We start from the raw sequence: 24,614 nt of genomic DNA on the forward strand, positions 1-24,614 counted from the left end.
CGATAACAGGGTGAAGAGGGTGGTGCCGGCGTCGGCATTTGGTCCGCTTTCACTTACTTAGCTTGCGGTTGCTCGTCGACAACCGCGGCGGCATGCAACGGAAGCTTAAGAAGGACGCTAAAACGGATCCTCAACAAGGAAGAGTTGGAAGAACGAGTTTGTAAGCGTGCCGAAAGTGCTCGAAAACGTTACACGTCCACGTAGAAATTTTTATTATACGCAAATAAACCCATGCTCTCCGACAGGTGCGAGTAGCCAGTGCCTGAGCGATCGGCGGCAGCCATCTTCTGTTCCTTTCGGAACGGGGCAGCCTGCGGCTATTCATAAAGAAAATCAGTTTTTTTTTGGCATAATAATGCATCTTTAACGCGTTCACGTCACTTTGACGCGGTGAGTTTTCGCTGTTTTGTGATGTCGCGTGGCAGGCAGATGAAGTGGGTGCAGCCCTAAAACGTTTGGCCAATAACCTAGGTCTAATGGCCAAAAGGCGTCGAATCAAAAATTAAAATGTTTCTATTGTTTCGTCCAATCATGCATAATCAGTGTGTACACGTCATATCAATGGGGAGCTATTGCGGTTTTCGTGACGTCACGGGACAGACAGGCAAGGTGGGGGTGGTCCAAAAAAGTTTTTGACCAATCGCGGAGAGCTGATTGCAGAATTGGCATAGAAAAGTTTGGAGTAGCTTTACGTTATAGCGCCCATGCGCTGTGAAGGTGGATTGCCAACACCTTATTTTAAAATATCCAAAGTTCTTTCACTACCTTGAGCTTGTTCAATAAGACGGGAATAACATTCCCTCTTTCATGCTGCCATGAGAGATACGGTCTTATTTCTTGAAATTTAAACTGACCTAAATAGTAATCATTATGATTATGCTGCCTCCATTTGTTGTGCCAGAAATATTTTTGTTTCAGCAATGCAAGCATCTCGTTCGTCATCCAGATACTCAAAGGTGTCTTGTATGAGCGTACAAATTCGTTTGAATGGCTAATCGTCGACGTTACTGGAAAGAATTTTCATTGTCCTGAAATTCAATACTGATGTCATTTTCGTGCACATTATCAAAGCCAACAGCGAGAATGTTGCTCCGAAGTAAGTTGTCATCGATTTTGCTGCCCGTTGTCAAACATGTTGCACTCTTTTAGAGCGCAGCTCTTAAGCGCCCGTTCCAGCGTCGAGCGTCGGCGGCGTTACAGCTCGTAACCGCTTTACGTAACCGAGCGAACAAGCGCCAAAATCGGAAGTAGTGGCGCCTACGCGCACATCCAAAATCAAATTTGAACTGCGCGCCACAGTGACGTTCAGTAGGCGGAGCGTTGTGGCCACGCTCCGCTCCGCCGTTGCCTTCGCAGTGCAAGTCATCGAAGGAGCCGAAGCACCGCGTAGTGGACGTTTGTTTGCCAATAACGCCGCTGCTGCTGAACGCACTCAAGTGCTTTTTGCGCCAAAGTATTTCTGAAATAGCCTATATTCATTTAAGTTGCACGTCGCGGCGTCGATAAAAAGTGATTCAGGGCCCCTATTGGCGGCGAGGAGTTACGGAGTCGCCATCTATCGGAAGCGCCTCGCTGGCGTAGTATGAGGGATCACGTGGCGCGCTCCTCATAGGTTTTGCTGTCAGCGCTCACTGAAAACACCACGCGCGAGCTCTCCCGGACATTTCTGTAAGTACTTTCGAAACGAGAGAAGCTTTTTACTGTCTAAATAATAATCTTGGGCAAACTGAAAGAGCACAATCGTTTACAGACGCTATCTCTTTACTGAATACGTACAGTGACCGCCACTGCGCGCGGTCGCCGCGATGGAGTCTCCTGAACCGGCTTCTTGCGTGAAAGGTAGGTAAACGCTGAGAGCAAACTACGTGAAATATGTTCTTATAGTGTTTGTATAACTAAATGGAGCGTAATAGAATGAAGCCTCAGTGCAGCGATCGCACAGATTCGCAGCGACAGACTGCGCGTCTGCATGCTTGTCCGCGCACTGTTTCGCTTTCGCCGCGTGCCCGTTTTCGCACTGTGCCGTGAGCTTTAGGCCGCAGAATATGAGCGTTTGACAGTATACAAGCAACCATTGTTGCGTGGGCGCTATCAGAGCTGTTCAAAAAATAATTTCATTGTAGAGACTTCGACGCCTACGGGGACTGTGATGTACGTGCCGTCGCGACGATTCAATCTTTCTTTTTTATTCTAAATTCTTTTACCTTTCAATATTATTTCTAGAGTTGCGTCACACTGTATGCTTATCGGTGTTCTCAGCGTGCGATTTCCCGCTGCTCCTTTTTTGTAATCCAGTGCACTAACTCATAACACAAACATGACCATATGCCATGCTTTCTTTTTAATGCGCTTCTTACCGCTCCCTTTCCACTCTACTGAACTTGCCAGTATCTATAGCATCGACAAGTTTTTAGACCAAACCGTCGTGACATTACTCGGGCAACGGACTCGGGCGAGCGTCGACCTCAGTGCGCGTTTTCTGAACATCACAGACACGGCGCCGTAGCAGAAATCTTCCTCGCGTCTGTGCTTGCTGGATACTCGAGTTGTAGCCGATGACTGTTTGCCAGTTTTATGGTTCGCGAGCCAAGCTTCACGCGGCTTCTTGTCCTGCGCCTACGTGTGAAGAAGGCCGACATCGGCCTCCGTTACGTACGTCCGGCACTGCGGCACCGAGCAGCAGCCTACCATGTTGCGCGCCTTCAAAGGCAGCCACTACCTATTGTAGTGCTTTAAAGCGTTGTAAAGGAGACACTCGAAGCGGGGAAATCTCGCCACTAAATGAGGACCGCAGCGTACGAGGGAATTTAAACTCTCGTTTTCAGCTCGCTTCGGCGCTCCCGAAGCAGCCGACGCGGCCGCTATGTCCACGTGATCCCTCCTAGCACGTCACGCCGACTGTGGCGCCAGCTTTTCCAGTGGTGGAGCTCGAGGCCAATATAGAACCCAAGGTGGTCAAAATTAATCCGAAGTTCCACACTAAACCATGCCCCATAATCAGGTCGTGGCTTTGGCACTTAAGACCTCATAATATAGTTTTTTGAACGCGTGCAGAAGGGTTCGGTCTATTCAGGATGACACGGCGCTTCTCTGCCAGGCCGGTCTCCGCAGTCCCAAGTGCATATTGATCAAAATATTGTAGTGACGCTTTTATTGGTAAACTTGGTGTGTGTCCAGTCGTCCTCTTTTCGCTCGCTCGTCTTTTTTCTACACCAGGGATACTACAAATTGAAGTCAACCCCCGAAAAAGGTTATTACTGGAGTCACGGCACACCTATCCTATTTATTTGAATATAACGCGTTTTTTTTCCCCTCAGAATCCTAAGCCTCGAAGTCACTCCCCGCCTTATACGCGAATTTTGATTTTAGGAAGCAGAGTGTACAATCTTGCATTGCGTCTGCAATTATGTCTTCTAATCTGGGTGCGATATGTGTCTTGCATGTGTCTTCGACACGATCTTGAACGACTGACCAGTCAATTTGGCGAGACACAACCGGTAATGCGGCGTCTAGTCCATCGATTCTCACATAGGTCGGAATATAATCACTTCCATGGGTTTGAATATCAGTGAACCACTGCACGCTCGAAGTCACGCAACGTGACACCAGAGTCAAGTCAACGCAGCTGCTGTACGTTGTTCCTCGCAGAAATGTCGGGCTTCCGTCATTTAGAAGACACAGATTGTGGCCTGATGCAAAGGATATTAGTGACCTGCCCCTCCAATTTATCTCGGTGCTTCCCCATATATGGTGGTGAGCGTTTTAGTCCCCTGTTATTATCCAAGGACCGGGAGTAGCAGCCATAATATCTTCCATTCTTTTGCTATCAAACTGACTTGTTGTGGAAAGGTAGATGCCGATAAGAGTAAAAGACAGCTTCTTTTTCACAGTAACACAGACGTATTGGTCGCCGAGCTGAAAGGATGTACAGGCGCACGAAGTCAATTCTTGACCTCAGAGAAGCTCGGCGTATGCAAAAGAAGATCAAACGCCGAATGGATAAGCTAGCGGATCAAAGATGGAAATGCTTTTGCGACTCATTGGACCCCCGCAAGCCATTGTCCCGTGTGTGGCGTACCCTAAGGGGTCTTTACTCCAAGTCCCTAGCAACGACACCCTTTTAACGTCGCTGCTCTCTATCAAAACCGCCGTGAGATAGACGTTGCAGAGGAATTTAGTGCGAAGGTCGCCGGCGGCACAGTTTTAGTCCCTGACATGGCTTTAGGCAACATCCCCGGTCCACGAGATGCAAGTGTGGACGCTCCATTCTCTATGGAAGAGTTAAAAGCTGCTATGGTGCTCTTTAGGTGTTCGTCTTCACCAGGACCCCGATGGCATAACATATACTGCTTTGCGCCACCTAGGTCGAGAAGCACGAAGAGAACTCCTCAGCCTTTTTAATAGTTCATGGCAAGATGGTGTCGTCCCACAGGAATGGAAACGCAGCCGCCTGTTACCGCTGCTAAAAGCAAGAAAGCCACCACTCTAACTGGCATCGTATCGGCCTATAGCTCTTGCCCGCTGCGTCGGGTGTTAGGATTGGGGACTCAACCCCATCGCTCGTAATCAGTTGTCAAGATTGGAGTCGGGCATGAATTAGAAGGTAGCTGGCCCATGCCGTCGTCCAACTTATCCACGCTGAGGACGTAGATGAAGGGAAGGACTGCTTCTCATCGAGAACAAGGAATATGGGTTTATTTACAGTATCTACATGCAGTTCATCAGTCTAGCATGACTGCGAGAGAAAGTACATCAGTTTAACATGACTGCTTGAGAAAGTGCATCAGTCTAACATGACTGCTTGAGAAAGTGCATCAGTCTAACATGACTGCGAGAGAAAGTGCATCAGTCTAACATGACTGCGAGAGAAAGTGCATCAGTCTAACATGACTGCGAGAGAAAGTCCTGAGCATCCGCACAACAGCGATTTATAAACACTCGGTCCCCCACCACCCACCCCCTATACCCAGGTGACTGAAACGGCCGTCCAGTCATCGTAAACAAGTCGCCTCTCTGCGGGACGGTTTACACACACACACACACTTCTTTGCGCGAGGTTCACGGTCCCCAACCGAGGTCAGCCGGACTTCGTCGAACTCGGGGCTTGTGTCAGGAAAGGTGCCTTTTATTCCCCGAGCTGACCCCCGCAGCGCGGCCGGTAGCCCATTGTCTTGCGTCTCGAACGGCGCGTGGGAAGAGGCCTCAGTAGACGTTCCCGCGGGCACTCCCCCGTTCGCGGCAGACCAGGTTGGCGGTGGCGGGCTCAGTAACAATAGCTGGTCCGCCGAGCGCGTTTGGTCACAATGGCGACGAAGCTAGAGCGTAACGGTGGCGTTCCAAGAAAAGGTTGCCGCTGCTGTCGCAACTGGCTGGCAAAACTTGCATCTCAGCGGGCCGTTCTTAACACGGGAAGCTCATGGAACGTATGATCCCTATGCGTCTCGAATGGTACCTTGAACACCACAAAATTTACCCTGACTCTATGGCGGGATTTCGACGCGGTCGTTCATCGATTGACAGTGTCATCGATCTAGTATCATCTCTAGAACAGCAAAAATCTCGGAAGCGATTATCAGTAGCACTCTTTCTTGACGTGAAAGGCGCTTACGACAACGTTTCCCATCAAACCATCCTAGACTCACTTTTGAAAATTGAGCTATAGGAAACTACTTGACACAAAAGTCCTTGTTCATAAGTACGGAAGATGGTCCGACTACCGACCACTACACATGCCGAGGCGTTCCCCAAGGTGGTGTTCTAAGCCCTATTCTTTTCAACCTCGCGCTTCTTGGGCTGGCCGAATCCCTACCGGAAACAGTGAGTGTCTCAATCTACGCCGACGACATCTGCATCTGGACATCAACGGTCACTCGCCTGCAGGTTCGCGCAAGGCTACAGAAAGCGGCAAAGCAGCAACACAGGCATCTTACTATCTTCACACACAAGGCCTTACCATCTCAACAGAAAAACGTGCGTTAGTCGCTTTTACGCGAAAAGCGATGACTCGTTATCCAGTATGCATCAATGACCAGCCTATCTCCTACAAAAGAAATCATCGCTTTTTGGGCGTCATTGTTGACCGGGACCTCTCTTGTAGCCCTCAGGTTGCCCACTTGAAGAAGAAGCTCACATCCATTGTTCACGTCTTCAAGTTCATCGCCGGCAAAACATGGGGATCGTCAGTGGGATCCATGCTACAGTTATATCGAGCAATTTTCATCGAATTCCTACGCTATAGCTCTCCCGTACTTACTAAAACATGCAAGTCAAATCTTCGAGAACTTCAGAGCGTGCAGGCGCAGGCCCTACGTGTTTGCCTAGGCCTTCCGCGAAGCGCCTCAACAGCAGGAACTATTATAATGGCTCGAGACCATCCAATCACGACTTACATTAGCACCGATACGCTTAGGGCCCATGTTCGTCATGTTTCACGCATGTAATCAAGCCCTCTTGCCTGCCTGCCAGAACGACCACCACAGGGGTCCTTCTCCAACAAGGTCAGCATCCATCGTGCCTACTTATCATCGGGCTTCACACCCTCAGCACATTCAACCTCAGCTTTGTGGTGTCTAAAACAACCTCAAGTGCGTCTTACGGTTCCAGGGATAAGAAAAAAGACCGACCTGCCTACCTTGGCCTTGAAGCAATTAGCTCTGGATTTTTTGCGCACTTTTTACTCTGATTAAGTCCGCATATATACGGATGGCTCTTCCACTCAGACCAGCTCCACCGGCGCAGTGGTTATACCATGACGATCAGTAAGCATCCGATACAAGATTTCTCACTTGACAATATCCACCGCTTCGGAGCTTGTTGCCCTCCGAGGTGCTGTTGATTATATTAACAACCAACTGGCCAATCAGTGGGCGATAGTCTGCGATTCGAAGGCGGCCTTACAATGTCTTCTGTCGTTTCTTCGTCGCGGGTCCTGTCAACAACTCGTGTCGGAGATACGATAAATGCACCATCATATGATTGCGAAAGGACACGATGTCGTGTTTCAGTGGCTGCCTGGCCATTGCGATATCTCCGGCAACGACCTCGCTGACAAAGCTCCTAGGAAAGCCCACGAAGGCGCAACCCTTGTTTCTATACCTTTATCGCGGACTGATGCCGCCCAACACTTAGGCAAGCTAGCGCACCGTATGACATTGGAGAAGTGGCACACACCTGAATTCACTCAACATCGATTGCATTCCCTCGATCCATCTATGCAACTGCGGCTGTTACCAGGGCTTCCGCGTAATGAGGAAACAGTGCTGTGCCCCTTACGCTTGGGCGCCGCATTCACCAATCCATAAACATTTTTTTATTGGAATGGCTGATAGCGCCGAGTGCAATGCCTGCGGTGTTGAGGTAACCATAGAACTTCTACTGTGCTACTGCCCATCTTTTGAAAATGAAAGGCGTGACCTCTGCACAGCTCTTAATCAGCTAGATAGAAAGCCGTTCACCTTGAACAAGATCTTGGGGCTATGTCCTCGCATATCGCAGCTACAAAAGCTGCCACAAAAGCGCTGCTGCGATAAAGGCTACCGGATTGAGTCAGCGTTGTTAGGAATGGCCGTACGGAGTGGCAACGTGCCAGCTTTCAGCCCGTTGCACGTGTTCCAAGCCCACCAGACGGGGCGCCCTTCAGAGAACTGCGGATGACCGGCAGCCACGTGGCGCGCGGTCAGCTCAGGAATGCGGTACTCGGCAGCGCCACCGGGGACGGAGCAGAGTTCCACGAAGCCCTCTGATGTCGACACCGAGAGCTGTGCCGCACTAAAAGCTGTGCGGCACTGAAACCTGTGTGTGTGTGAAACACGAAGATTTCCGTCCACGGGGCACTCAAACGTGTGAGCCTTTGTGTGTGTGGGCCGTCCTGCGGGGGGCGGCTAGTTTTCAATGACTGGACGAACGTTTCCGTCCACTGGGACTCCGTCCACGGGGACCTCGAAGAGTGACGTCGAACGATGACGTCGAACAATGACGTCAAGCGGAGAGCTTATAAGCAGCGTTTGCCGGCTGCTAGGGGGTGCGCGTCGTCGGGAGCTGAGCTAAATAACTACCGGCCTATAACAGTGACGTCAGTGGTTTACAGGGTGGTTATGCAGATTATAAAGGACAGACTGTAGGCATGGGTAGAGAACGAGGGGGTACTTGGAGAGCTACAAAATGGGTTCCGGAAGCATAGGAGGCTAGAAGACAATCTGTTCTCGCTAACACAGTGCATTGAAATAGCTGAAAAGGAACACAGACCCCTATGGCTGGCTTTTTTGGACATCAAGGGAGCCTATGACAGTGTACTTCAAGAGGGCTTGTGGGGCATTCTGGAAACTTTAGGAGTGCAAGATGGAGTAACCAATTTCTTAAAAGATATCTATAAAGGTAACCGGGTGATTATACAATGGGAAAAGCAGGTTTCGGAGCCTGTGATGATTCGGCGGGGGCTTAGGCAGGGGTGCCCATTGTCACCTCTGATGTTTATGCTGTACCTACAAGGTCTAGAGGCCAAAATACAGCAAAGCGGACTCGGCTTCAACCTATCATTTCTCAAGCAAGGAAAATTGATTGAACAGTCATTACCAGGACTGATGTACGCGGATGATATTGTATTAATGGCTGACAATGCAGAAGATCTGCAGGAATTAATGGACATATGTGGTACAGAAGGAGACAGGTTAGGCTTGAAGTTTAGCAAAGAAAAATCAGCAGTCATGATTTTTAATGATAACAGTTGCGGCGAGCATAAGATACAGGAGGCCACGCTGGAGATAGTCGATAAATACAAGTACCTTGGGGTGTGGATAAATAATGGCATTGAGTATCTGACAGAGTACGAAAAATATCTAACGACTAAAGGTAACAGAAGTGCAGCGATTATGAAGAGTAGGGCACTGTGGAACTACAATAGGTACGAGGTAGTACGAGGGATATGGAAGGGGGTAATGGTACCAGGCCTGACTTTTGCCAATGCAGTTCTATGTATTAGAACAGAGACCCGGCAACAGTTGGAAATTAGGCAACGTGGTGTGGGTAGGCTCGCTCTGGGAGCACATGGCAAGACACCAAATCTTGGAGTGCAGGGGGATCTGGGATGGTCTTCTTTCGAGGGCAGAGAGGCTAGTAGCAAGATAGCATTTGAGGAGCGATTGAGAAAAATGGGGGAAATTCGGTGGGCTAGGAAGGTTTTCAGTTACTTATACACGAGGAATGTTGACACGAGGTGGAGGAAGCGAACTAGAAAATTGACAAGCAAATACTTGGGCAGTAGCGGGGGAACAAGTAAGGAATCATCTGTCAAGAAAAAGGTTAAGGAGGCAGAGGGGTATGTGGAGTAGAGAGATGCAAACCAAATCGGCATTGGAGACATACAGGACGTTTAAGCAAGAAATAGCCAAAGAAAATATTTACGATAACTCTAAGGGAAGCTCATTGTTGTTCGAAGCCAGGACAGGTGTACTGAGGACTAAAACGTACCGAGCCAGATACCAGGAGATAGATTTGGTGTGCGAGGCGTGTAGAGAGGAGGAGGAAACGGCGGAACACCTGATACTTGCTTGTAAACAACTTCACCCTGCAGTTGAATCTAACGGGGAACTATTCAAAGCCTTGGGTTTTAAAGACAGTGAAAGTAGAATAGACTTTGAACAGGTAGAAATAACTAAACGGAGGCTATCTGATTGGTGGACAATATCAACGCAAGAGTAAAGAAGTAAATACATAGGTATGCATGCATATAGAACCATTAAAGGCTAGGTGGCGCGCGCCGCCGCCGCTCGATTCAAAGGGTTGAGCCACAATCATCCATCCATCCATGAGTGCTCGTTGTCATGCTCGAAATGTAGTAGTGAGCTGTGTGCTCGTAAACTGTTTGCTGTATGTTAGTTTTGCGGGCTCCATACGGGAGTCGCGCTAGACTGTCAATGTATCTTTCTTAAAATGTAAAATATGTAAATAAATCCTGTTCACCGAGTTCCTCTCTACGACCTTCAACTCCTTCAAATGGTGGCAGCGGTGGGACCGTCCGACGAATCTAATAGCGTCTGCGATCCGGACTGAGTGACCGAATGATATCCCCAGTGGACTCTCTTCTTTTAACCTTTCCGTCCCCTTTTCCCTTTCCCCAGTGTAGGGTAGCCAACCGGGCTCAGTCCTGGTTAACCTCCCAACCTTTCATTTATCATTTGCTCTCCCTCTCTTGCTTTTAGGTGTGGCTTCACGGCAGCGCAAATTTTGCCGGATAGTGTGGCTTTACGGCAGCACAGAAGGCGAATTTAGCTCTGCCGTGAAACCCCACCTAAAGCCAAATTTGCTATAACCGCACTCCGCGTTTTAAAGCTTCCCCCATTTCACGGTCGCCATTTTGCAATTTGGCTGTGTTAGTAATTCAGTATTTTGTGCAATCTGAATTATCGGTTGGCTACTCTATGTCGCCTTATAGTAGTGTGCACACCTTTCTTTTTTTTTTCTTGGGTCCTCCAACTGCATACGCGCCTTTACCGCGCGTATGCAGTTGGCGTAAATGATTACTTTGCAAAGTCACGAAGCTACTTTAAGCCAGAAAAACGAAGTTTAGGCAAATCCGTGCTCTACCCATCATTCCCACGCTGGCTGAACTGCCCTGCTTGCAGCTCCGGCAGACAGTAGAGCCACAGTCCCCTCTAGTAATTGTACGAAACTCAATGGTTAAAGGGCCCCGCACCAAGTCTGGCCATTTCGAGGCGACAAGCGCAGTGCATACAATGCGCGCTGACAATCGTGTCTGCCAAGTATTGCACCGCTACGCGCTGCGAAGATCTGAAATTTCAAACCAAATGCCATGCGCCCTTCTCGCGGGCGACGCGTTCCCAGCTGGAGAGTCGACGTCAATCGCACTGCTGTGACGTCACTCAGTGACACGCGACTTTGAGAATTATTCAAAACAACATCAGTTACTTATTCTATTCGCTTGGCCGCAACAAATTCATCACGTCTTTTTATGTCGCGTGTCGATGCATGCGTCCGTGGCGTAATGTTTTCAATATCTGACTCTTGTGCTAGAGGTACTGTGTCCGAATCCTGCCAACGGACAATTTTAATAACGTCTGTTTACTTATTACGCAGTACTTCCTTGAATATGACGAATTTACAAATTCACGAAGCCGTTTGAAGCCAAAAGGACGAAGATTAGGCAAATCCATGTACTTCCCATCCTTCTCATGCAGGCCGAACCACCCCATTGCAGCTCCCGTAGACACTAGCGCCAGAGTTCCCTCTAGTAATTATCGTATGAAACTATGATAAAACCCACAAACCGAATCTCTCAGAAGCATGCATGTATATAATAATAATAATAATAATAATAATAATAATAATAATAACTATTTGCATCCGAAATACACGATGCCGGAGGCCTGCAGAAAAAGCTGTCGCATTGCAGCTTGACAAGGCCGCAGGCACCCGCGCTGGCAACTTCACGTAGCAGTCAGCAAATTATATAATATATATGAGTTATAATCAGCACTCACTGAAATCCATGCATACAAAAAGATAAAACTCATTCCATATTCAGACATCGTTATACAAATTATGTTATACAATTTGAAACAATTAATATAATTACAATTGCAATACAATTAATACAAGTAATACAATACAATTTGAAGTTATACAATTATGAAGTACAAACATTCAGCTTTCAAGACACTTTATCCATACAAGAACGCCACCAGAGACCAGCGCACACAAAATGAACCGCAGAAAGCGCAGATGACTCCGCAGTCAAAGCGCAGCAAAATGATACACTAACTATACCATTCCTTTTTTTCCTTTTTGTTTTCTTCTACGCACTAAAGTATTTTCGAAGGTGCGCAAAAGTAATTTTGTCGGGCTCTATATTTTGTTTCTGTAGTGTATTCAATAACCTTGGCAGCCGGTTTTTTAATATTTGTAAGCCATATGTTGTTCTACAAGTATCTATTGCCCATGTTTCAAAATTTAGCGTATTATATGTAGTAGAGTGATATTTCAACTTCGCTAACTGACGCAAGAAACAATTATTATTTTATCTTTTGTTTGTATCGCTTGTACAGGCGATGATCATAAATATTTGGTACTGGCATTATGTTGTAGCTGCGAAATAAGGGCTCAGATAGAGAGTACCTGGGTACATCCGCAATAACTCGCAGAAACTTTTGCAAAACGTGGATCTTTTGCAGGCTGGTTTGCGTCGTAGAGGCCCAAACTAGGTGACAATAATTAAGTCTGGAACATAATAAAATATTGTAAATTAGCATCATTACACTGCGTGGTAGTATGCTTGCGTTCCGATATATGAGGCCAATTACTTGAGAGAGTTTTTGTTGCTAACTGATCTAAGTGCCCGTCCCAAGACAAGGTATTGTGGCAGACAACACCCAGTGTTTTATTAGAAGGCACCATTTCAATTGGAATTTAGTTAAGCAGAACCCTTTGATTTAATGTTACCTTCTTGTTTCTAGCGTGAAATGAAACTGCCTTTGTTTTCTGTACATTTATTTTTAAGGCATTTTCTTCTGTCCACTTTTCAAGTTTACCCAGGATTTCGTTGGCATTGCGAACTATTTGGTTGGTTTCTTTTGCTGACAAAAATATACTAGTATCATCTGCGTAAATTACGAATTTTACTTCTGGACATATACTTACAATGTCATTTTGATAGAGATTGAAAAGAAATGGTCCCAAGATGCTGCCTTGAGGCACACCACAAGAAACTGCCAATGGATCCGAGTGAAAGCCTTCTATGTCTACAATTTGTTGCCTATTTCTTAAATATGAATGGATTAGAGAAGCAGCAACACCTCGCATACCGTATCGTTCTAGCTTCCTAATGAGCAGTTCATGATTAATAAGGTCAAAGGCCCTTAAAAAATCTATAAAAATGCCCAGTATTACATTTTCTTTTTCTATTTGATCTAATATATACTCTTTGTGCAAGAAGTGCCGATTCAGTGCTCAAGCCTTCACGGAAACTATACTGGCAGTCAATTAAGATGTTGTGCTTCTGTTCAAATTTTTTCAGTCTCTTGAGGATTACCTTTTCAAAGGCCTTTGAAAACACGGGCAATATAGAAACAGGCCGGTAATTGCCCATATCGTTTTTGTCACCCTTCTTATAGAGTGCCTTAACACGAGCAACTTGCATTTGGGGTGGAAATATCGCTTGTTCGAGGCATAAGTTAAATATGTACCGTATGCATGGAGCAAGCAAAGAGGCAGCATGTTTCAAAGGCTTCGCTTGCATCCCGTCAACATCCAACGTACTGCTGTTATTTAGGCTTATTATTACCTCTGTCACTTCAGCTTCAGTGACAGGGTCAAGGAACACCTAAGTGTTATTGTAGTAAACATTTTTTAAATCACTCGTTGCTGCCATTTGACCCGCGGTGTTCACAATATGCTCATTGAAAGCATTGGCTAACGCCTTCCCTGACAACTCGTTGTCATTGTATTTTATTTGACGAACTGATTGGTTTTTAACATTATATTGTAACACTGAGTTCAGCTTCTTCCAGAGAGCATTTGAGCAGCCAGAAAGGGAAGTAAATTATTAAAATGTTTTCTTGCTCTTTTTAACTCTTTGTCTAAACTGTTACGGAAAGTTTTAAACTTCTTCAGTGCGTCTGGATCTCTTCTTAATTTGCTAAACATTGTATTCTTCTCCCGAATTATTGCTGCCAGGTCGGAGGTTATCCAGGGCTCACGAATTTTTCTCTTTTGTTTTAAGCGTACAAAAGGAAAGCTCTCTGTATATATAGGTTTAACGATTTTAAGGAATTCTTCGTAAGCTGCGCAAGCATCTGTAATATTATACACAGTGTCCCACGGCACCAACGAAAGTTTGTCTACAAATGAGGAAAGATTTTGCGGCGTAATGCGCCGCAGTAAATTTGCAGGCGAATTTTGTTTCGTGTTCACCTTTTTTACTACAGCATAAAAAAATAGGCAAATGATCGCTCAACTCAGCCGCGATAACTCCAGCTCTGATTCTCTCCGGCATTACATTTGTAACAAAAATATCAATCAATGTAGACGTATTCAGTGTCACTCTTGTTGGAAGATTAATAACATTTGTAAGGCCATTTGATTTTAATAGAACATCCAGCTTAACCTTTGACGGATCACTGCTCAACATGTTGACATTTACATCACCACCAAAAATGAGATCGAAATGGTAGTCATTTACAAATGCAAAAAAACCTAAGTATTCTAAAAATGGTGTCATCATTCCGTTCGGAGGTCGATAGACAACAGCGATTACAATCATTTGCAATTTCAACGAAATAAACTCAGTCACTTGTGCTTACGCAGAACGTCTGAAGTAACTCACACGAGAAAGTATTTTTTTACCAAGATGCATACACCACCACCGCGACCACTGGTCCGGTTAGCATAAAAAGTTTGATAAGAAGGAAGACGGAAAACATTTGAGGCATCTGTGCTCCATGTTTCTGTAAGCATTATCACGTCAAACACGCGATTAAGCTGCTGGAAAAAAAGAGTAAGTTCGGGTACTTTATGCTTTACTGATCCTATGTTTAGATGAAAACACTTCAGTGATTTCATATATAATGGTCCCAGGTGCCTTTCAAAGCCATGCGGCAGTACGTAACGTTCCCCGTCGACGTTATCCATGATTATCATTTAGTCATCTCAGAAACTGCCATGCTCCGCATCTTAGTTTACTCAAGTCGCAAGAACTTGAAACGGCCACCGCATTTTCGCCGTCAGTTTTGCGCACGAGGACTCGTCCGTTGTGATGCCAGACGTACTTGAAACCGTTTATCTTTACTCAGTTTTTCACCTCAAAAAGAAGTGCACGAGTTCGTTTGGTTATGTTTGCTTGCAAAAACAATTTATCATCTACCCTGCTCAGCTTCTGGTTTTGCCACCATTCATCACGCTTCATTTGTTTGGCAAAGCGACAAATAACACCTGGCGTTTTTCCTTTTTTTTTAGCGGGGAGTCGATGGATCGCCACAATATCATGTTGCAAAAGTTGCGGGAGCTCGGCCTTTCCTGCTAGCGCATTTATTTCCAATAAATTCCCATTGTAAGTTTGCGGTATTCCGTGGAATTCCGGGTTTAGTTTACGGTTTTGCCATTCCAAGTAGTCAACCTCGGCCTTAATCTGCGGGACCTCCTCCCGTTCTTCAAGCTTTAGTAACCTTCCTTTGATATCCGCGACATCGCGTTCATTTTTTTTTCGTACGTGCTAGAAGCTGATCTTACTGCTCGCTCATGAAGTGAACAGCATCTTCCAAGCTCTCAACAGATTCTCTTAGGGGTAGCAATTGGTCCAGCTTGTCATTAATAGTCTTCAACCACACGCGTACATCATCTTGCGCGTCAGGTTGCTTGACCACCTTTTCTGTTAGCTGTGAACGCGACGTAGAGCATCGGCATGTTGTGCATCGCCATGCTCTGCGATACGCTTCACCCTTCGATTTTACTGTGGTGTCAGATACGCCAGCACACTTTCCGGTATGGTACGTGCAATCACATTCACTGCATGTCATTGATTTCTCTGAATCATCGCACTCTTCTTCACATACTTTGCACTGCCATCCCGGAGACATATTTCATTGTGGCAGCAGCAGCAGCAGTAATATCAAAAGTAAAAGTAAATGCTACGAACAAATAATAATGCAGTTACTAACCTGTACAATACAAAGGTTCGGGCTTAGGGCGCTGAGATGCACACTGCTGCTACTGCTGCCAATGTGATGGGCGTGCTTTCGGGGATCAGTCTTATAGCCTCCTGGTAGATGACAGCGCCAGCAGCGGCTGATACGGCGAAGATTCACTGCAGATAGGCGCTCCGTGATCTTTCTTGTTGGATACTTGAAGATCCCAGCGTAGAACTGTCGACGTAACACCTGAGTGCAGTCTGTAAAATACAAAGGTTCGGGCTTAGAGCGCTGAGATGCACACTGCTGCTACTGCTGCCAATGTGATGGGCGTGCTTTCGGGGATCAGTCTTATAGCCTCCTGGTAGATGACAGCGCCAGCAGCGGCTGATACGGCGAAGATTCACTGCAGATAGGCGCTCCGTGATCTTTCTTGTTGGATACTTGAAGATCCCAGCGTAGAACTGTCGACGTCACACCTGAGTGCAGTCTGTAAAATACAAAGGTTCGGGCTTAGAGCGCTGGGATGCACACTGCTGCTACTGCTGCCAATGTGATGGGCGTGCTTTCGGGGATCAGTCTTATACCTCCTGGTAGATGACAGCGCCAGCAGCGGCTGATACGGCGAAGATTCACTGCAGATAGGCGCTCCGTGATCTTTCTTGTTGGATACTACAGATACTTGTTGGATATATACATAATATACAGGTGTGCTAATATTCAAAACTCAACCGAATTGAATAGTCAATATTAGCAGTAAATTCAGACATTTTTAGAACATTTTTAAACGTCAACTGACGTAATAGTTTGCGGAAACCCGCAAGGTGGAGAGAAGTCATTAATTAAGGGAAAATGAGACATCCACCCAATCGTAGCACTTGCTACAAAGGAAACCCATACGGGTTAATCGAAAGAAAAGCTTCGCAGTTGAAGAAAAATTCGTCCTGGTCCGGGACTCGAGCTTCGAACCACTGCCTTTCAGGGGCAGCCGCCCTACCATATGAGAGAGAGAGAAGGGAAGACGGAAAGGCAGGGAGGTTAACCAGACTGAGTCCAGTTTGCTACCCTACACGTGGGGAGGGGAATGGGGAGTGAAAGAGGGAGAGAGAGAGAACTTAGGTGTAGGATGTCTATAGTCGGGCACTCAAGTCTGTTGCCCTCAGGTAGCGACAAAGCGCTCGAACCGCTTTCTGGGCCAATGAGCTGTGCCCTACCATATGAGTTAACCAGGCGGCTAGGAGGTTCCAGGGCGAAGTCGAATTTGTCAACAACTCGAAGCAAAGGTAAGAGTTTGACGTAATAGTTCAGCGGAAACGAGCAAGTTGGAGAGAAGTAATTAATTAAGGGAAAATTAGACATCCACCCAATCGTAGTAATTGCTACGATTGCGTGGATGTCTCATTTTCGCTTAATTAAACGTCAACTGCGCCCAGTTAAAGATAACATTGGAGCAAGTATGGCAAGTTTTCATCCCCGCGGGCACAGCATAGCCATAAAACATGAAAACTTGTGTAGTGGAGCAGGCTACGTCACCTAGGTAGCCATACCTTACAGGCTCTACAAAGTTCATTCATGCTCACTGAAGAGTCCATGTGCACGCGAAGAAACGACTTCGCTTAATGCTCCATTCGTGCTTTTAATAAACAACGCTTCGTAACGTACTCTGTAATGACAGAAATTGGCTAACGTTAAGAATACTAGCATGTGAGCATAGTTTTATATTTACTGTGATAATGACTGCTCATTATTTCAAAACTATTCAATATTGTATTCCGGCACTACTTCATGCATATTAGATTTAAATAATCCCTATTTGCACACCCCTAATGCAGTAGCAAGAGAGCAGTATACTTCTGTTTCGTCCACTTGTTCCCACGTCGTGCAGTTGCGCGCGTAGAAAATGAAAGCGCCATTTTCTACCTCGTTCAAGTGCGCGATCGTGTTCTTTGATCCGCTTGCGTCTGCCGCAGTGCTCGTGACTGCGGCACCAAGTTATGCTGCTAGCCAGGTGTTGTTGTGCAGAGCTTGCAAAATTGTGCGCTGCGCGAAACGCGACAAACGCGACAGCTCACGCACGAGACCGTCACCGCAAGTGCGCCTCTCGGCTAAAACGCAAGAAAATGCGGGGCCGGTGACGTATCTCTGTCACAAAATTTCACTTGAGCAGGCCAGACGTCGGCAAATGGAAAGAGCATATTGAAAATGACACTCGCCTCCTGAAGTGACGGGTTTGCGCCACTTCAAACATTTCTATAGCTGCTATTGATGAACTAATTTGTAACGTTTTTACTGTAGGACACTCCTTAGAGGGCACTTATAGCGTATAGCTAGAATTTGCTATGTGGCCTGGTGAGGGACCCTTTAACAGCGTAATTGGTTGCATTGATGATATAGGCAGAGCCAACTAAGTGAATATAGCCTGTTGAATCCGAAAGCATGTGGTATGCAAGCCCATTGTAACAGGTGTGGACTGTACGTACCACCCTTCAATGGACCCCTGACACTAAATTCGGTCACTGCGTATCGCTCGAGCACCATGTGCTGCACTCTGCATCAGTTTACGACACGTTGCACAAGCATTCACTATTCGTAGCAGAAAAGCTTTACGTTTCTTAAGAACCATTCTCTACTAAACAGTGAATGCCTTGCATTACGATACATGTGCTGTTCACAGCTGGACTTAAAGGGACACTAAAGGTTACCAGAAACTCAAGTTAAAGTGGTAGAGCAATGTTCTAGAGCGTCTAAGGCGTCAATATAATCGCGAACAGAGCTTTAGTAACCGAGAAATTGAGGTAAATGCATGACACGATTTGAGACCACCCAGCGACATTCCGGTACTAGCCCGATGACGAAAGGACTCCTCATAATTTGTGTTACTAATACTCAACTACTCGTATTAAAAATATCATTTCATTCGATTATAAGACGGAAAAAAATGCTAATTGTCTACGTCTATTCGATTCTAAGAAAAAATAACATTTTGACGTTGCCCTTCAGTAATATGGGTGTTCGAAAGGTTTCGTTTTCGCTCGACTCTGCGCGCTCGACTCTGGGCCGCGCACGCTTTGGAGTTTCAGTAGTTTCATTATCACGTCGTGCTGTGAGGGTTCTGCTGGCTCGCGAAACTTTCATTTGGAACAAGCAGCGAGAATGCCACGTCCATGTGATGTCGTGGGAAGCCCTCGTTGCTTTCCCGCTCCGAAGAGCCGGTGTCGAGGCCGCCGTCGTAGTACGCAACGACGCCGGCAGTGCGAGCCCTCAGCAGCAGGTCGCGCTCGTCGGTGCTCAGATCGCTGAAGTTGAGCCCACCATCGCGAGCCAATCTGTCGGTGTCAGGGTCCATTGCGACGAGCGTCGAAGTTAGCGTCATAGAATGAAGTACCAGCTTATTATAGGCGTCTTGCGCTGGAGTTTGAGGTATAGTAGCGGCGCCTGGTGGCGGTGCGGGAAACGACATCTGGGTCGTGCCAGCTTGGGTCGTGGCTGTGGCGAAGCACGTTTCTAGGCCGAGTTTTGCGTCGATTCGCACATTTTTATGCCCTGTTGCGAGTGCGAAAAGGCTCGTCGCTTCTCATAGACCACGCCGACCACGCTGCGAGCTCGCTGCAGCCTATAGTTTAACGAAAACGGACTCTCCGTGTGCCGTGGGACGTAATTCGTTTCTCCTTCCGCTAGCCACCATACTCCCGCTTTCGCTCTGCTGTCGGCTCTGTCTTGGCTCTGTTTCTGGCCGCGCGTTCGCGTTTTGCGCAGAAAAGCCGTAGCGCCATCTGCGGACGCCGTTCTACTCACCGATGGCGCAACGTCACTATGAGACCATGATGTCAGTACTCCTCGATCGGAGGGCGGGCGATTTGAACTGCGCTAGAGGTACGCGGACGCTTCAGAACGCATTTTCTCTTAAAATAAGTCTCTCCTTGGCACGAAACAAGCGTTTCGAGGTTTCTGTGATGGTATTTCAACAGTCCACATTGACTTAATAGTAACCTTTAGTGTCCCTTTAAGGTCAACTTGAGGAGATTGTAAATGAACTGAAAAGCAATAGTATATGTAGTACGCCAACAAAGGCGTATCTACCGGGCGGGGGGGAGGGGGCACTTCCCCCCACACACACTCTCAAGACTGGGGGGGGGTGGAAAGTAGGTCATTTGCCCCCCCCCCCTTTCACTTTTGAAGCCCGGGAATATATGCGCCTCGAGTTCCAATGAAGATCACTCGGGTCTACAGAAAGCGGCTTGGAGCACTGATAATGTTGCAATGTACGTTTTCTCTGTTTTTTTATTATTTCTGTACCCCACTCCTGCCAAAAGCCTGTAATACAGGCCGGCAGTATTTCCTAAATAAAAATAAATAAATAATGGGGGTCTGGCCTCTCCGCCAGCTGCACGTGAAGTCATTGGTTCTTCAGCGCACTCATCACTGGTATTTATACGTATAGCACACAGAGTCTACTCGGCAATAGTTCGTAAATTTTCTCACCTCTGCAAGTCTGCAATAGTCGTTCAAGTCTTGATCTAGACATTGATTCAGGCTACTTGATCTGTCAAAAGTGCAATTGAACTTCAATGCTGCAACTGAACCTTATTATCCGTCTCTCAAGGCCGACTGATCACATTGATAACAAAATCCGCTTGATAACGCGGCCGAAGTGCCGCTCTTACCATGCACGAAATGCACAAAGCAATGTAATAGGCACGGAATGTTTAAAAATCCCGGCTTAGCTTGCATCGCACCGAAAGAATGCGCGCGAAGCTGTATTTTACGCCAGAAACTTGCTTCGGACCAAAGCCAAATTAAAGTCGCCGTTTCATTTTTCATGAAAGTGGATACGTGTCGCAAAAACAGGTTCGTGTCAAAAAATAAATGCGAAATAAAGAGACCGGAAGCGACTCTCGTGTAGAGAAAAGGTAAAGCCGATGCGTGTAGGAAAGTAAATGTACCACTTCTAAATGAGCCGAATTGGCAATCAGAATCTCTGCAAAAAAAAAAAATACATCAGATTTCAGTGTGCCCTTATTATCCATGAATTCGTAAGCTCCATTGAGCACCAGCTGCTTAGAGGACGTGTTCGAACAGGTCTCCTTTTGCAGTTACGCAGTACTGCGTCCGTTTCATCACATCTTCAGTGGCTTTCGTGAGACATCCGTTGTCCTTGCCTTGAACTAATCTGACATCCATCTCGATCATGTAAGCACGATCCTTCACATAACCCCAAAGAAAGAAATCGAGTGGAGAGAGGTCAGGTGACCTAGCCGGCTAATTTGCCGGCCCATGTCTTCCAATCTATTGCGCATGAAAAGTCGCATCCAGCTACTTTCGCGCCCGTCTGCTGCTGTGTGCTGACACCACAGAAGTGGAAGACGCGACAGCAGGACTTCGCTGAGAAACTCATCCACCACTCCGTCAAGGATTTCGTCCACGTAACGCTGTCTGGTTTTCAGTGTGTGATCGAAGAAGCTGGGACCGATTATAGCACCGGCGTAAATTCTGAGCCACACAATGAGCGACCACTGGTACTGGTGCCGATTGCGCTTTACCCAGTCTGGATTGGAGTCCCTCCAATAGTGTGCATTACGCAAATTTACCTAGCCGTTTCCGCGCAAATTGGCTTCATCTGTGCACATGATGTTGCTCAAAAAGTCCGGTGTCTCATCGACTTTTGTGAGGACCCAATTTGAGAAATCTAGGCGATTCTACAGGTCCAAGCATTGGTGCTGGTTAAGGGGGTACCGGTGAAAGGCCGTCATTTAGAATCCTCCAATCTGATGACTTGGAAATTGGTAACTGGGCGGCCACGTCCCGCGCGCTAGCATGAGTGCTTGAGGCCACAAATGCTAGAACATCCGTGCGTAGGCTGGGACTCAAAGATGGAGTCCCCCTCCGCTGTTTCTGGAAGCTGCCGGTGTGTATCGGGTTTTCATAATTTCTGAGGATAGTCGATGCGGTTGGTCTACGGCCACACTTACGTGTATATATATATATATATATATATATATATATATATATATATTTGTGGCCTTCCTCTTGTTGCCATTTGCAGATCCCAAGGCAAGGATCAGGTTTACCTTCTGCTCATTAGAGAAATACGTGGCGACTGGGACGAAACAAAACGCACCTTTAAACATTTGCACTGACGAAGTCAATTCGCTTTTGTGGTGATAAGTTGTGTGGCGAAAAAAAAAGCATCCGTGTACTTTATCTACTCTATAAAGACAACAGCTATCAGTGCTTGTTTACAACTAACACCAAACACGGAGTGTTACTTCAGCCGGGGCGCGGCAGATAAGGAACTAGCTCGATCACGATGTTTTTATTTCCTTTATTTCGTTCTGGCTAACTCAGAGGGAGCTTGTTCGAGGGCGCTGGTTTATGAACCGGGTGGGAACGCAGTCACGTGGTATTCTCCATAATTCGCGGGGTTTATTTATAAGTCGAAAAAAATTAGTATGCAATTAGTACGTCGCTGAAGATACCGCAGTCAGATGTCCCTTGGCTGTGCCTTCAAATGCCCCATTGACACTGATAATTAGGATAGTACGTATCAAGTTAGATAATTAATTACGATTACCTAATTAAATCTCAGTAACGAAAAATTTACTGGCAGCTATTCCACTGCACTGTAAACAATATGCGCTAGGTTTTCTTCTTGTGACGTATTGTTTTTTTAAATATTAGTGCATTATAGTTAATTGGAACATCTTGTATATATTTATGACCTTTACGAGCAAGTGACGATGTTTCCATCTCTAATAAATGTTGGAAATTCTCAGAATCTCAGAAATGTTTTTTTTTTTCATGTGTCGTTAGCATTGCTTACTGGAAAGAGAAGCAATACTGAGACACACATCATTCACGCGCATTTCACACGCCATTGATAGAAGACTCTGCCGAAGGGGTCACTGAAGTCTATAGATTTTTTCATGGTCAAAAAACCACGCAAAATAATTTAAAGCGTGGTGAACATACAGCAACATATTCATTCTTTAGGCATAGGCTATCCATACCTTTAGAAATAATTTTTATTTTGCCACCTCCATCTCTTTCAAAAATATAATGAACTTTGTCCTGTGTGTATATTTAAATATATTGTGTGTGCATGATGTTTGCAGCGGAAATTTACAACAATGTTGAAGTGAGAAAATACGGATGAGGCTGCCGCCGCTAGTGCTTCTAATACACGTGTCCTCCTATTGTCAAGATTTGCAGAATTAAAGCGAAAGTACACTGTAAGAAAGGCTTACACCCTTTGAGTCGTATCTTGCCACACAACGATAAACGTCATCTGTCTTGTCCGCATTTCCTTTCTTTAACGCTGCGAGCCCGGTACCTCCCACACTCTAAGAACAGTTTACACCCTTTGGCTTGCCCCTTCTGCCACACAAAAATAATCGTCATCTGCCTTGATGCGTTTCCTTTCTTTATCGCTGCGAGCCCAGAACTTTCCAGTAACGAATGGCACGCGCGTTATCAGCATAGAACAGTTTACACCCTTTGGAGTGCCCCTTCTGATAACGCGCGTGCCGTTCGTCACTGGAAAGTTCCGGGCTTGCAGCGATAAAGAAAGGAAACGCATCAAGGCAGATGACGATTATTTTTGTGTGGCAGAAGGGGCAAGCCAAAGGGTGTAAACTGTTCTTAGAGTGCAGTAACGAACGACATGCGCGTTATCAGCATGACATAGCATTGCCGACAGGAAAGTAGCGGGCGCGGCGTTTTCAAGAAAGGAAACGCAAGCAAGGCAGATGATGATTATCGTTGTGCGGCAGATATACAACCCAAAGGGTGTAAACTTTTCTTATAGTGTACTTAGCACATGACCGGGGTAGTTGGAGAAGTATGGGAGAGGCCTCTGTCCTGCTGTGGGCGTAGCCAGGCTGATGACGATGACGATGATTATGACGTGGGACACCCTGTATAACGGTCTCTTTTCTACTCTGGATATTTCACTACACTGAGTAAGGACAAACAAGTTATCATCCAGACGCCTACCTATTCTGAAGCCATTCTGAAGTTCTCCCAAAGTGCCATTCTCTGCTCATACTTGCAGCTTTACCTTCCTGCACTGCTAACCTGCATATTACTGATGTAATGGTCATCGGTCTATACGAGTGACATCTATCTTTCTCCCCCTTACCTTTATAAATTAAATTCATTCTACTTTGTCGCCAACTCTCTAGTATTCGTCTATCTTTTAAAGTTGTTTCTACGGTTTTCTACTGAGCTTCCTTACTTTATGGTCTTAGTTCATTAATCAGCCTAACGGGAACCTCGTCTAGCTCCGTGGCTGTGCGCTTAGGAATTTTCTCTTCGGCTTTCTTCCAAATGAAATTTGTCAGCACCACTACCTTTTCTATGTAGTTTTCTTTCATGCTCTTTTCATCCTCAGATACGTACCCGAGCACACGAGGATTGGACGCTCCCGCGTGTAGCCGTGCGCGGCTTAGCCGTGTCCGGGGAAAGGGGGATCCTGGGGGTTGAGCCGATGCCGGGTGTTCGGACCGTTATGGCCCCCCGGCGGAGGCAACACACCTCTTTGGCATCTGCTTCGCGTAGACGGCACCCCCGGACTGACCCACCCGGGGGAAATCGGCAGTCACCTTTTCCTGTCCACCTCTTCAACCTTTTTCTTTCCTATCTTCTTTCTTTTACTGTCCTTCATCTCTTCTCTTCCGTCACTTCCTAATTTTCCTAGGCGGCTAGGGTTAACCTTGTGTATGTGCCCTCCCTTGGGTATAATATATTAGGTTATAGTGGCAATGCACGGTTGGCGCCTGCAGCCTTACCCGTTAAGTGCTGCAGCGTCCCCATGTTGGGCTCCGTGGTGGGTGGCCGCCATTGCTGCCGAAAAGAAACTGAAATACTATGGGAACACCCGCATTTCCCCGCCTACTTGATCGTCACCCTCAGAAGAGGGGGCGCACCGAAGACTTGAGCACATGTTTCACTCGCACTAAAGAGACCTACCCGAAATACCAC

Source organism: Dermacentor variabilis, chromosome 1 (genome assembly GCF_050947875.1).
Source record: "Dermacentor variabilis isolate Ectoservices chromosome 1, ASM5094787v1, whole genome shotgun sequence".
Lineage (NCBI taxonomy): Eukaryota > Metazoa > Arthropoda > Arachnida > Ixodida > Ixodidae > Dermacentor > Dermacentor variabilis.